Genomic DNA, 12,851 nt, shown 5'->3' on the forward strand with positions numbered 1-12,851 from the left:
GCTCCTGATCGAGACGTCGAGCAAGTCCATAATCATGATCAAGGACATTGATTGCTCACTCGACCTGACAGGTCAGAGGAAGGAGAAGCCGAAGGAAGAGGACGAGGATGAGAAGAACCCGATGAAGAAGCTAGCAATGGACAACCGGGAGGCGAAGCCTAGCAAGGTTACACTATCAGGCCTCCTGAATTTTATCGATGGCCTTTGGTCAGCCTGTCGCAGGGAGAGACTGATAGTCTTCACGAATCACGACGAATCATGTGGAGAAGCTCGACCCGGCTCTTATCCGAAAAGGCCGAATGGATAAACACATTGAGTTGTCTTATTGTGGGTTCAAAGCATTCAATGTGCTCGTGAAGAACTACTTGGGGATCAAATCACACTGTCTGTTCAGGACTATCGAGGCATTGTTGGCGGAAACAAACATGACTCCAGCCGATGTAGCGGAGCATTTGATACCGAAAACCAAGCCCTGTAACATCGAGAACCACTTGAAGAGCCTGATTCGCGCTCTAGAACAGGCCAAAGAGGGAGCAATGCTTAAGAATGACTACCCGGCTAAAGAAGCAATCAAGGATCAATGACAGGGAGTCGGGGACCATTCGAGGAGAGCCCACCAGAGCCACCTGCTAACTGCCCAAATGTTCTAAAAGGTTATTGAGATGACTGGGCCTGCAGCATCGGCCCTTGTCATGAAATTGGCCAGTAGGATGTGTCCGAAATCCAAAAATTGACTAGTCGGGCGATGAAACCACCATGTCATACATATGATTAATTTGGAAGTAAATTTATATAGAGTAAACTAATAATTTGTCCATCAATAGATCGATATTACATTAAATCTGACTTCAAGAAAATTTTTACATCAATTTTGACCTTAATCTATTAAATGTACATTATATTGTCCCTTCTGTCTGTCTGCTTGCCATTAAAAACTCGACGGAGCCTTCTGACATAAGGGGCAATATGATGTATATTTAATAGGTCAAGGTCAAAATTGATGTAAAAAAAAGTAAGAAATAATGCCACGTTAGATGTTTCCGTCCACTATTGGATAATAGACAGACGGAAGTGATCATCTGATGTACACTTAATATGTCAAGGTTCAGATGTAAAAATATTTTTGAGGTTTGATTTGATGTAACATCAATATGTTGAGGAGAAAATTTTCAGTTTACTCTTTTATATATTAGCAAGATCGTTATTCAGCTAATATATACATATATGTATATATCTGTGAGAATTAGAAATTCTGCTCCAAATTGCGTGGCATTTGCACGTTTACTTTATATGGAGGACAAGAAATGAAAAACTCCATGCCCATGGTGAAGAGCCTACTGCTGACAAGGGATAGGCATTTATCAATAGTACAGTCCGAGGGAGGATCATGGGCGTTCATAATCTGCAGAGGAGAGTGAGGACTGAAACATAGAAGGCTCAACTGCCTGCTTGGGGTGTCAATGGTGTTCTGAGATTTGTTTTTAGTTTGTTAAAGTGCTGTTGGTACTTTTATTTTGGGGCTTGTTTGCTCCTTTGTGATTTTCGGCCTTGAGCCTTCTGCTGATGTTGGATTGGGTCCTCTTCGGCTTTGTATTTGGGTTTATTCGTTATCAATAACAGCATCTCCGGTTGAACCCCACAAAATAAAAAATCATGTGTTGCACAATCGGGGCCGTGAGGGACCACCGCACATATATGGGGCCGCTCGGGTTGCAGTCTCATGACAATTTTTCAATCTCTATGAGCATAACGTATTATAGCTATGAAAACATAGGAGCTCAACTTTGGACGTCGAATGCATTGTTTTAGTATTCGATATATGATATATCTCGGTTTGCTGGTGGTCGTGTGAGATTGTCCCCGACAGGTGGCATGCCCCAGCAGCTATGGATAATGGAAAGCAAGTCAATGCATGCATATCTTGGTCAGCTTGTTATAATTGATGTGTGAAATTGATTGAGTTCTGTGTGAACGAAAGACTGTCAGCTCCAGCGATTGAATCCAAATTAATCAAAAAAGCATGTTTTCTATGGTCAAACAGGGGTCCTCCAATGATATTCGATCATTTGGTTACCTCGACATAATCATTAATGTGGTGAAAATTGAAAGATGTGGCGAAAATTGAATTAGGATGTGGCTAAGTCGCACGTTCAATATATTATGGACTTAACTGTGTCCATTTTTAATATTTCTCTTTTATTGTATTACATTTTTTTGATCCATTCTAACCGAAAATTGAAAGTCAAAGGTTGTAGTGTCATTTCTCTAGAAGGGGTAGGTTCCATGAATAAGGTAATTTTTCGTACTTAGAATGCCTACTTGGAAAAGATCGCACTTTCTGATATTCAACATCGGATATTGGAAAATTCTATAAAACTTATTCAAATAATACCTTCATCTATCAACCGGTTTGTAAGTTATAATGTTTTTGCAATTGTATTTGTACTTACTTGTATTTGTACTTATTTGATATGTTTTTATTACATTATATCTTCACTTATAGTAATCTTGGCGAATCTGTTGTACATGCTTTAATCTTTTTCTTGGTTATTTAATTTTATTTTGTACTCGTGTTTGTCATTAATGAATATTCATTGATTGTTGAGAAAAAAAAAAGTAAATTACAATCGAAGGATTCCATTTTTCAAGTTTAGGTATTGGCATACAAATTTTAGCCAGGTAGACCAATAAATCAATTTCAGTACAGTGAAGTTGCGTTGTGTATGACAAGTATTATCAACAACTTAAGCAATCGAATATTTGAGAATAATGTCTCATAAATCATTTAGATTAGTTGACGTCTTGACTTTTAGAAGATCATATACGTATTTTTAAACTTTTTATTTTTTTATTTTTTTATTTCTTTGAGTTTATAAATAGATGAGGTATATGCATTTCATTGAATCAGTCACATTCATAATATATAATTTCTTCTACTCCCGTAACTTGGCTTGATGGCCACCTAGTAATTCCACTGACTATACCTGTCTCCGCCTGTCACATTAAATATGTATATATATATATATATATATATATATATATATATTCATATTCCAACGTCATGCGTGACTTTTCAGCGTTTTCATCGCTATATGTTATCATCAATTATCTTCTTAAGTATTGTCTTCGATCTTATTAGACGTCCGTGGCTCACGGGCAACGGTTTCATTTTAAAAAATTAATCTCTTTCAAAGAAAGAGTTGATCAATCGCGATAGGGGCAGAGATGCTACTTCCTTAGTATCTTGCCCGTATCTTTTACAGAACATATACAAGTATATGAACCAATAGTATACATCACAAATCACAAAATCACTAATAAGGCCAAAAGAAATTCCGCAAAAATAGTAATAAGAATGTGCATGTTAGCCAAATAACAGCATATCTCATCACAATTTTTTTTTCTCATGTCTCCCAGTTACATGTCACTGGTGAGAGTTGTACAGGAGATTTCTTTAGGTTTTGATGGATACGTCTCTAATCTTGACCTGACTAAATTACATCATGAAATGCTCGTAGGGAACGTATATGTGAATAGTAAATTAATCTCATATTGAAGTTCAATTTGGATCGAGTTGCGCCTTTATAATGTTTAATTTATTTTCGCAATAAACTCGGGTTTCGTCTCCTAATTCACCGAATAAAAAAGGGACTATATATCATTGACAAAATGAAAATGTTGATAATGTATATTTTTCCTGGTAAGGATAGCTGACAATTATATTTAAGAGAAAAAAACAGTTTGTCCCCTGACCTTAAGGGGCAAGTTAGCTCTACTCCTTGATCTTTAAATTTTTACGCTTTACCCCCAAGCTCATTAAAAAATATGCAGAGTGTCCACTCAGTGAAATTCTGGTCATTTTTCCAGCCAATTCAGGTCATGTGCCCCTCACATGCCTCTTTGAATGGGCAAAATGGTCTTCCAATATCATCTTCGTCCTTCCACAGAAAAAAAGAAAAAAATAAATAAATTAGGGGACGAATGGTGACTTTGTAGTTTATTTGTCGGGATAGCGTTGATTGGGAAAGAATTGTACAGAGTTAGAGTTAATTCTTTACTCGTCTCCTTTCTCATATTCAGTGTTCAGATTCTAACGAAATTTATGGTTAGGGCTTTTGGCCCCAAATTTCATCATAACAATACCCTCACTCGTAATCAATCTCTTCATTCAGGGGAAGTGCAAGCAATCAAGCCATAATTCAGTCAATAATGTCTCACAGAGTATACTTCCGCTTGACGAAGACATCAGGAAGCACAACGATGGGAGAGCTGCAGGGAAGACTCCCCGTTCTTGTCCGGCAGTGTCCTTGTCTGGAGGAGGGAGGGGTCCGTCGAAGTGGTGCTTTGAACGGAGGATGTGGTGGGAGGTCTACTGTCGGTGGAGGGCGGAGAGGAGGAGAGAGGGGTCCGGGAGCTTCGAACGGAGGATGGGGTGGGAGGCCTGGAGTCAGTGGAGGGCAGAGAGGAGGAGGAAGGGGTCCGCGGTTTACTGAGTTGGAGGGTGAGGACGGTGACGCCGGTGCCAACGAGGACGGCCTTGCACCAGCTTTGCTTAGACCGCACAGTCGTGGACTCTCAAGCCCCACAAGGGTTTAGTCGTGAGCTCAATTTGAGATTGAGCCTTGCCGTCACCGTCGAGAGAGAGATGGGGGAACATTGGTCTGTCGTGAGCTCAATTAGGAGCCAACGTTTCCCTTAGTTTAATTTTTTTTTCTTTTTCTGTGAGAGGAAGAAGATGAATGTGGGAAGACTGCTTTGCCCTTTCAAGGAGGCATGTGAGGGGCACATGACCCCAATTGGCCAGAAAAATGACCAGAATTTCGCCAACTGGGTAATTTGCTTATTTTTCAATGAGCTTCTAACTCGCCCCTTAAAGGTGAGGGACAAACTGCTTTTTCTTCTATATTTAATCCCATTAACTGGCACTGGCAATAGTTATCTTTGCCTTTTCGGATAATTATTCCCATCTTGTCAACGCAAATCGCGGCTGTGGAGAAAAGGAGCCTTTTGGTTTAAAAGTAAGAATGTTCAATTATTCAATGTCTTGCATCTGACCTCAGTTGGCAGACATCACTCTATGATGAGAGAACGCACTAAAAATTAGGGTTAGAGTTGACCAAGAAAAACCCATGAAAAAAATTCAATTATCTCATACAGCAACTGCTTCATTGGTTTAGATCATTTTGACATGAACAATATGAACGGCGATGGCAAATTAACCTAGCTTGAGATATCGAGGACGCGTTACTGATCATAAAATTTCTGATCCGGAAAGAGGTATCAAGAGATAAATATTTATATAGGTACACGTCTTTGAGTTGCATCAGCTAGCTATAAAATCTTTGTTACCGGATGCAGTCATCCTTGATTCCTCGTGAAGATGGTTCCGGCAAGAGGTTTTATCTTCTTTCTTGGACTGGTGAGCACAGGTCTTCGATATACTGATTGTTTATGGAGCTGCTTCAGGTCCATGGCTGGTCACATACGTTAAAGAAGGGGGCCTTCAGGAGTCGAAATTTGATGTGTCACCGCATCCCAAACAGAGTCATTTTCGATCAACATTGTCGAATACTGCATACAAACAAAAAGAGAGGATGGAGAGTTAGCTACAAAAGCTTGATGGACGTGAATCCTTCGCATGGAACTTTGTATAAAGAAGGAAGGAAGGTGGATATATTCGATATAGAATCATTGAATCTAATAGAGGAATATCGTGATTAATGATTATATTCAGCTTTGGCTTTAGAATCGAGTGATATCAGACGGAGTTGAAAGGGTGTCTCCCCGCAGAGGGATGGCACCTGTGGGGGAGGCTTTTCCTCCGGCCACGAATTTCACCGGGCGGAGCAGCCATAATGGTGCAGGTGCCATCTCTCCTGCGACGAGAGGCCCTCAGCCCCTTTATCGATATTAGTTCTGATCTGAAGCTCTTCGATCCTCCATGTCCATGGTGCTTCATTGCTCCTTCTGTGAACATGTCTATATGTAGAGACGTCGAACCTCTCATTAGTTATGAGCTGGAACTAATTCTATGTTGAATGAAGAAGTCTCATTCTGTGCCCTCGTGCTCGACAAGGTCAATATTCTCCCTTCAGACACCAAGTGGGTTGGTTTTTTCACATTAATATTCTCCTTTCCAATTTGGATTAGTCGGAATCTATTGAATTTCGGATACTGATTGGTCCACATCAAAAATATTGTACTTTTTTCGATGTACACCCTAGTATCCGGAGTCTCAATTGAGTCATGACTAATCCAATCAAGCCATGTTGGTCTACTAAGGGATAAAACTCTCTAAATATGAATTTTTTTCGTTTATAATACTCGAACTTGAGATATTACTTAAGAGGAACAAGTGCCGAACTGCTTGAAGCAAGCGACGCTAATACAAAAAAAATCTACTTTGAGAGACAAGGAAACCTTATTTTTAAGATTTATTTTTGTGTGAATCCAAAAACCCAATTGAGTCCCAACTAATCCAGTTGAGCTGGGTCAGCCCACTAAAAAGTAAAACTCTCCTAGCGTGGATTTTCTGCATTCACAAAGACTCAAACTCGAGACCTTACTTAAGCGGAACAAACGTCAAACCGCTTGAACCAACCCACATTGGTTATTTTGATGATTTTAAGTAATAAAACATAAGACTTGTTAAGTAATGTTTCATTCATGATCTCATTTATCCTCAGAAATTATTATTCTTTTTGCATCAAACATAAGCAATGAATTGACAATCCAAGGTATCCTCTTTGCCTTGCAAGAAGGGACTCCCAATACCAAGCTTCACAAGAGATACAATATATATCTATATCATAAAATCGACCTATCAAATTGTCTCGCGCGAAAGATATAGAAATTACAGACATCGATCTCGAGACAGACAGATACAGAACAAGAATACGATGGCTCATCAACTCTATATGAAAATCATTAAAGCCGTGTTGCAAATATAGAGACAAATATAGAGATGACAGCTAGCTGGCGAGCTAATCGATTAAATAAAAACCAACTTTTTATTTATATAATATCTACCAAGATGAAGATCCAAGAGCTAGATTAGGTCCGTGGGTATGAGACATCATGGGCATAGGCAACAACTTATTAGTCATTAATTAATTGAATCACAATTTTTAATTATGTGTTATAGTTTTTTTATATGATAATTCCAAAAAAAAAAAGGTCTTCTAAATAAATTTAATGAAATGATGAATATTAATATGTTCTGATGGATCTTTTGGTAGATTATAAGTCTGTGGGTACGAGACCAAGAATCAGTTGATCATGGTCAAGTTGTACATTAAGGTCTAATTTCATGATTTTCTTTTTTGTTTGGTTCTTTTATATTTCATTTTGCTTGCTAAGCAAAATGATTGCCTTGATCCATCCAGTTTAAGCTCATATATATATAATTTTATAAGCTCTTACACATTATTCAAATGTAAATAATAAATTGCTTTCAACAGGAAGAAGATTCTGAGAAGGACCTCGGTAATTAAGCGGAAGACTAATTAGTCGACTTCTTAGGTCTCTCCTGGGATGGAGCTGGGGTCTTCACCATAACATAACAGGTCAATATTTCAAAGAATTATTCCGCCTTGAAAAGACCAGATTAAAAGATTCTCCCAATACCGAAATACTTATTTTGTTATACGGTGAAATCACGAGATATCCACAATCTATTAATTAAGTCTAAATCCGACTATTTACTAAATTGACTATGGTATCACAGGATATACAGTTCAGTGCAATTCGAATCTCAAGTAAAGTGCAATTTACCAAAGATGGCACTTCATGATTAAAAATTGGCATTAACTAATATGAAAATTAAAATGTCCGGGGAATATTATGATGAGAAAGTCATCCTGAAAATCGCCGGGAACCTTCAAATTAATTCAATCCCAATTAAATACTTAACCTTCGGCGCAAGAAATTATTACGTATGATGGTTCTTTCTTCCTCTTCATTTCGTGGATGTGCAATTTACGTTGATTGACGAGAGTTGTTAATTCTAATGATTACTAATCTACGGTGCACAATATTGCAACAATGACACTAATCCCCCAAACAGAGCAATATTAATCATTATTAATGCAATCATCAGCCAAAATATGAATTGGTAGAAGTGGTTCGACGCTTGTTCTCCTTAAATAAGATTTTAGATTTCAGTTTTATAAATGGAGAAAATCAAACCTAAAAAAGTTTTACCCCTAGTGAACCAATGTAGCTTGAATTAGATTGATCGAGGACCTTTTTAATTTCAAAAATCAAGATAAACACCAAAAAAAAAAATGAAGTCATCAGCCGTGATCATCGACCTCGTAAAACGCTGGTCGGTGGTCCAAAAATCATCATTTCATCAATTCGAGCCCTCTTGACCTTCTAGGAAAAGGAAAAACAACAATCTATATATCATTACCATGATGACTAATAATATCTTGTTCTATCAACTTTTGACCCAAAATGTCATAAACAGAAACAGTTAAGAAGTGGGCAAGCGTGGTCTACAGCCAGGCTTCGTGGAAGCCAAGGATGAATATGTATATGATCATATTATAGACATATATGTAGATATCTAACCTCGTTCAACATGTAAATTTCCCATTTACTTGTTATCACCGAAAGAATTCTACCGGAAGTGATGGATCAGTTTCAGAGCAATTTACTCGAAATATCCCACGTTCACACATTGTGAGAGGGCAGATAGCTACTTACAATGGCCTCACACCTGATTATAGTTTCACTATATAAGTATAGAGGGGGAGAGGCACCATAAGATGTATAGCAATATATTTGTATAACAATATATTAGAATATATGCGAAAGAGAAGAGGCCGATCGTGTATCATCAAATTGCGTAGGGGTTGAGAGAGTCATGTCGCAGGAGAGATGGCACGCGTGCACCGCAGTATTGTCAACTCGGATATATATATGCCGGGGGTCGGTGGTGACAGAGCCATGGTGTGCGCCATCCTCCTGTGACATGATTCCCTTGCAAACCTCGACGCCCGTTGTCATGTGCCTACAAGAGCCAACGGTCGTCCTGCAAATACTATTCCTCGCGCTATGGTGAGAATTTAATCAGCTTTCGTTTAACCGTTTCTCTCTTTATGAGCATATTTTTCCTTTATCTCTTTTTAATTTGCAGTCTCAACTTTAAGCCTGGTGGGATAGAATTCTACGAACGCGAGCTGAAAACCTACCATGGGGCCATGAGGTACGGGTACAGCTAAATATCTATCGATTTTCAATGTGAGATAATATAAAACAACCTTAATTATTCTAATGGTTTTTACATTTTTTTTTTCTCATTTTACTCTCTTTTCCATTCAACCTTCATCTGTAGATTTTTTTCGACGTGCGTCACCAAGTATCCGAAAATTCAATGGGTCCCGACTAATTAAGGGTTCAAGCTGGATCGGCTCAATGAGAGGTAAAACTCTTCAAAATCATGAATTTTCTCTATTTATATGGCTCAAATCACAAATCTTGTTCAACGGAAACAAGTATCGGATCGGTGACTTTAACCAGTCCAACTTTGGATTTTCACCCAAAGTTTCGATGGATTGGAGTAGGCGGTCCAGGTGCTATGAATCAAATACTTTTGGACTTAAGCCCAACCCACCACTCCATGCAAGTATATCAAACATTTTTGGACATATAGCACAAGTTGGGTTCACACTACGTAAAGGATGCAATTGATGTGTGGTTTGGCAGCAATGCGGATAAAAAGAAAAATTTACTGGAATAAGATTGCTATATATATATATATATATATTTCCTTTGATATGAATTAAAGTATTTGGAGACACTAATTTGACCCCAAACTGAAACAGAAAGAAAAATAAACATCGAAGGGCCGTTGATGGCACAATATCGATGGTAGAAGGTCGCTATTACAGCAGATCATACGTGGGAGAGACATTGATACCAATTACTACACTGAATTAAATTAATTGATCGACAACTTTATATCAGTAGATGAAAGGTTTTATTTCATATAGCTGGAATATAGTAAAATGTGACGACATATATCATTTTGAGACGTATGGCAAGCGACATAAGGCAATTGCATGAGAATATCGATCGAGGTAGAAAAAAAGGCTATCCACGAGACAAGTGAAGATGAAATTACACAGACAACCGAGCATTATTGACAAGAATATTGCAGAATAACTAACTAACTAGACATTCCTGATCAATTCTTTACTCGAATCTTCTATTCCGATCGATCTGCAGTTGCACCATGATACTGGCAAACCATAACATGAGAAATGCAGTAAAATTTCTAATGGAAAACCCTATCCGGGAAGAACTAAAGAATGAACGGATAAATGCGTTCATTTGATGAACCAAATTCCACACCGATCTGCGTGTACTTATTAATTTTCTGTCGAAAGACATCTGCTGGTTTATACTTCTATGCAGCTGATGCGCAGTATGTATAGTATCCAGGGACTGTCAATTATGATGAAATTGCAGAAAATGACATGAATCTATCCATCTACTCTATCCCTTGAAAGCTTGATCGATAACTTGGGTGAAAGTTTGCACTTTGTAGCCAATCCTTGTTACTGCCTCTGAACACGGTGTAATTCGTGTGACCATGAAATCGTACGTCTTTTCCATGGGCGCAATGGTTCATCATCATGGTGCTTAGTTTCCACTAATATCAGAGTACGTAGTTTCCATTAATGGACGCGATGGTTCATCTTCATGGTTCGCAATTTTTTTCTCTAACGCTCTTGGAAGTTGTTGGGCGACCGCGTACCTTTGGTCACTCTGGACGAGAGGACTTTGATTGCCAAGATTGCTTTCGGAGTATCATGGCCGTTCATCGATCACCGGATCAAGATTGGAACGGTGGGTCCGTTCATTGACCATCGAAGCCTCAAGATTGCGACGGTACGGCTGTTCATTGACCATTGAAGATTCTCGATCTTGACTGCGTGACTGTTGATTCACCATCGATGATTTCATGATCTCCAGAGAGGCTGCGGCATCTGCTTGATTCACAATGTCACGACCATGAGTGTACACCCAAAAATTCGAAGGCAAGGATAGAGGGTGATATCGATGATCATGATCGTCCGGTTGCTCAGACGATCTCCTAAAGGAAGCGATCCAGGAGTTGATCGCCTTCAGCTCTTGCTCAGCCCTGGCCACCTGCTGCTGGAGTTTTATTAAAGTCCCATAGCACCCGTAAACCGAGTCCTCGGCACGCCCGTTCACCTCATATATAATGGAGGTCATGGTGTCTATTAGGGAGAGAATCGAGGGATATGATATAGAGGAAATCAATTAGGGATATCAAAGAATATTTGATATTTATGATATTGTGTAATCTTTGATATATTTCAACAATTGTTGCATTCCATCTACTATAAATAAGAATACATTCACACCATTTGGTGTGTGTGACATTCTAGCAAATTCTCTATATTCTTTATGGTATCAGAGCGGGACGATCTTGCTGCTACTGATTAAAGCTTCCGCTAAATACGTTCTCCAGCGCGTCCAGCCAAGACCAGGCGCGCCCGGCAACCTCAATTTTGCACTTGTCAACCCCAAGGAAAAGCTAGCCCTATCATTTACATTCATTAGCAAGGAATGTGGAGGACAAGCAACAAAGTTTATTAGATCCTTCATAGTGGAAGCTGGAATGCAGTTTGATTGAATATTCCAGGGTGATTCCCTCCAAGCAACACGATAAAAGAGGCAATCGCCGAAGAGATGTCTTGGTTTATCGGAGCTAGTTTGGCAAAGAGGGCATGATGAGCATTCTTCGCTGAACTAGGGGAGACATTCACAAGCTATTCTCTAAAGATGGAGTTTGAAACGTTCATGGATTTTTAGATTCCAAATAGCACGCCACATTATTCCGTTATGATCTTGGAATCTATGATGTTGATCAATAAGGTAGAAGGATTTAACAGAGTGCTTCCTTGATGTGCTTGGGGTCCATTCAACAGAGTCCTCGTGTTCTTCCTGGCCAGGTGGATTTTGAGAATTTTCTACACGATTCCTTGCTCAAAGAGAGTTGTGAGTAGAGAAGTGTTCCATCTCTTTGGGTGGAGAAGCATCAGATCACTTACCTTTAGCGTAGGATTTGGGATTATACCTGTTCTCGGGCAAGGTTTATGATTTTGCGTACCTAGGATCCATGGGTCATACCATGTAGAAATAGAGGAGCCGTTACCAATCGAGAAGCATGTATTTGTCTGGATGGTCTCCTTGCACCATTGCAGGCCTTTCCAAATTGGAGAGGAAGAAGTGCGATTGGACGAGTTGAGAAAATTGCCATATTTTGCCTTAACAGCCATACCAGCAAGGCTATTGTTATTTCTTATTAACGCCCAGGCTGTTTTGGAGAGCATCGCTTTGTTTGAATCTTCCGCTCTTCTGAATCCCAAGCCTCCTTTTGACCTCGGTTGGCAGATGGTATTCTAACTATTCGGGGCAAAGTAACTACCTTCGTCTTTATCAGTGCCCCACCAAAATCTTTTTGTGATTTTGTCAATTGAGTTTAAGGTGGATTTTGGGAGCCGAAATAGTGACATAGTGTAAATTGGAATGCTATTAACAACCGAGTTGGTAAGGGTGGCTCTTCCCGCCCAGGATAGTGCTTTTGCCTTCCATGCTAACAGTTTGCTCTTGATCTTATCGATGAGGAATTGGAAAGATTCTTTTCTTTTCCTTTTTAAGAAGAGCGGATTACCTAGATAGTTGGCGCTGTCTTTAAGTTTTTTCATGCTGAGAGTGGATTTGACAATTCTCCTCTAATCTGGTGAAGTATTCTTGGAAAAGAACAGTCCAGATTTTGCGTTGTTGACTATCTGGCCCGACCATGAACAGAA

General features: G+C 39.2%; 3 long non-coding RNA genes and 1 pseudogene across 3 annotated transcripts; 3 read left to right on the forward strand and 1 right to left on the reverse strand.

Moving 5' to 3' along the window:
- The first annotated feature begins 13 nt into the window (after positions 1–13).
- LOC116195855 lies at positions 14–808 on the forward strand (annotated as a pseudogene).
- A 2,853-nt stretch (positions 809–3,661) lies between these two features.
- Positions 3,662–4,817, reverse strand: LOC116195860. Its single transcript, XR_004154712.1, has 2 exons — positions 4,219–4,817; positions 3,662–3,938 (listed from the first exon to the last, which is right to left on the reverse strand). It is a non-coding gene; the product is annotated as an uncharacterized LOC116195860 (long non-coding RNA).
- On the forward strand, positions 3,901–4,903 carry LOC116195864. The gene is made up of 2 exons (XR_004154715.1): positions 3,901–4,045; positions 4,173–4,903. It is a non-coding gene; the product is annotated as an uncharacterized LOC116195864 (long non-coding RNA).
- Positions 4,904–8,810: 3,907 nt separating this feature from the next.
- LOC116195862 lies at positions 8,811–11,448 on the forward strand. The gene is made up of 4 exons (XR_004154713.1): positions 8,811–9,063; positions 9,143–9,211; positions 9,341–10,899; positions 10,984–11,448. It is a non-coding gene; the product is annotated as an uncharacterized LOC116195862 (long non-coding RNA).
- The last annotated feature ends 1,403 nt before the right edge of the window (positions 11,449–12,851 follow it).

This window comes from Punica granatum, chromosome 2 (assembly GCF_007655135.1).
Source record: "Punica granatum isolate Tunisia-2019 chromosome 2, ASM765513v2, whole genome shotgun sequence".
In the NCBI taxonomy this organism is placed as follows: Eukaryota; Viridiplantae; Streptophyta; class Magnoliopsida; order Myrtales; family Lythraceae; genus Punica; species Punica granatum.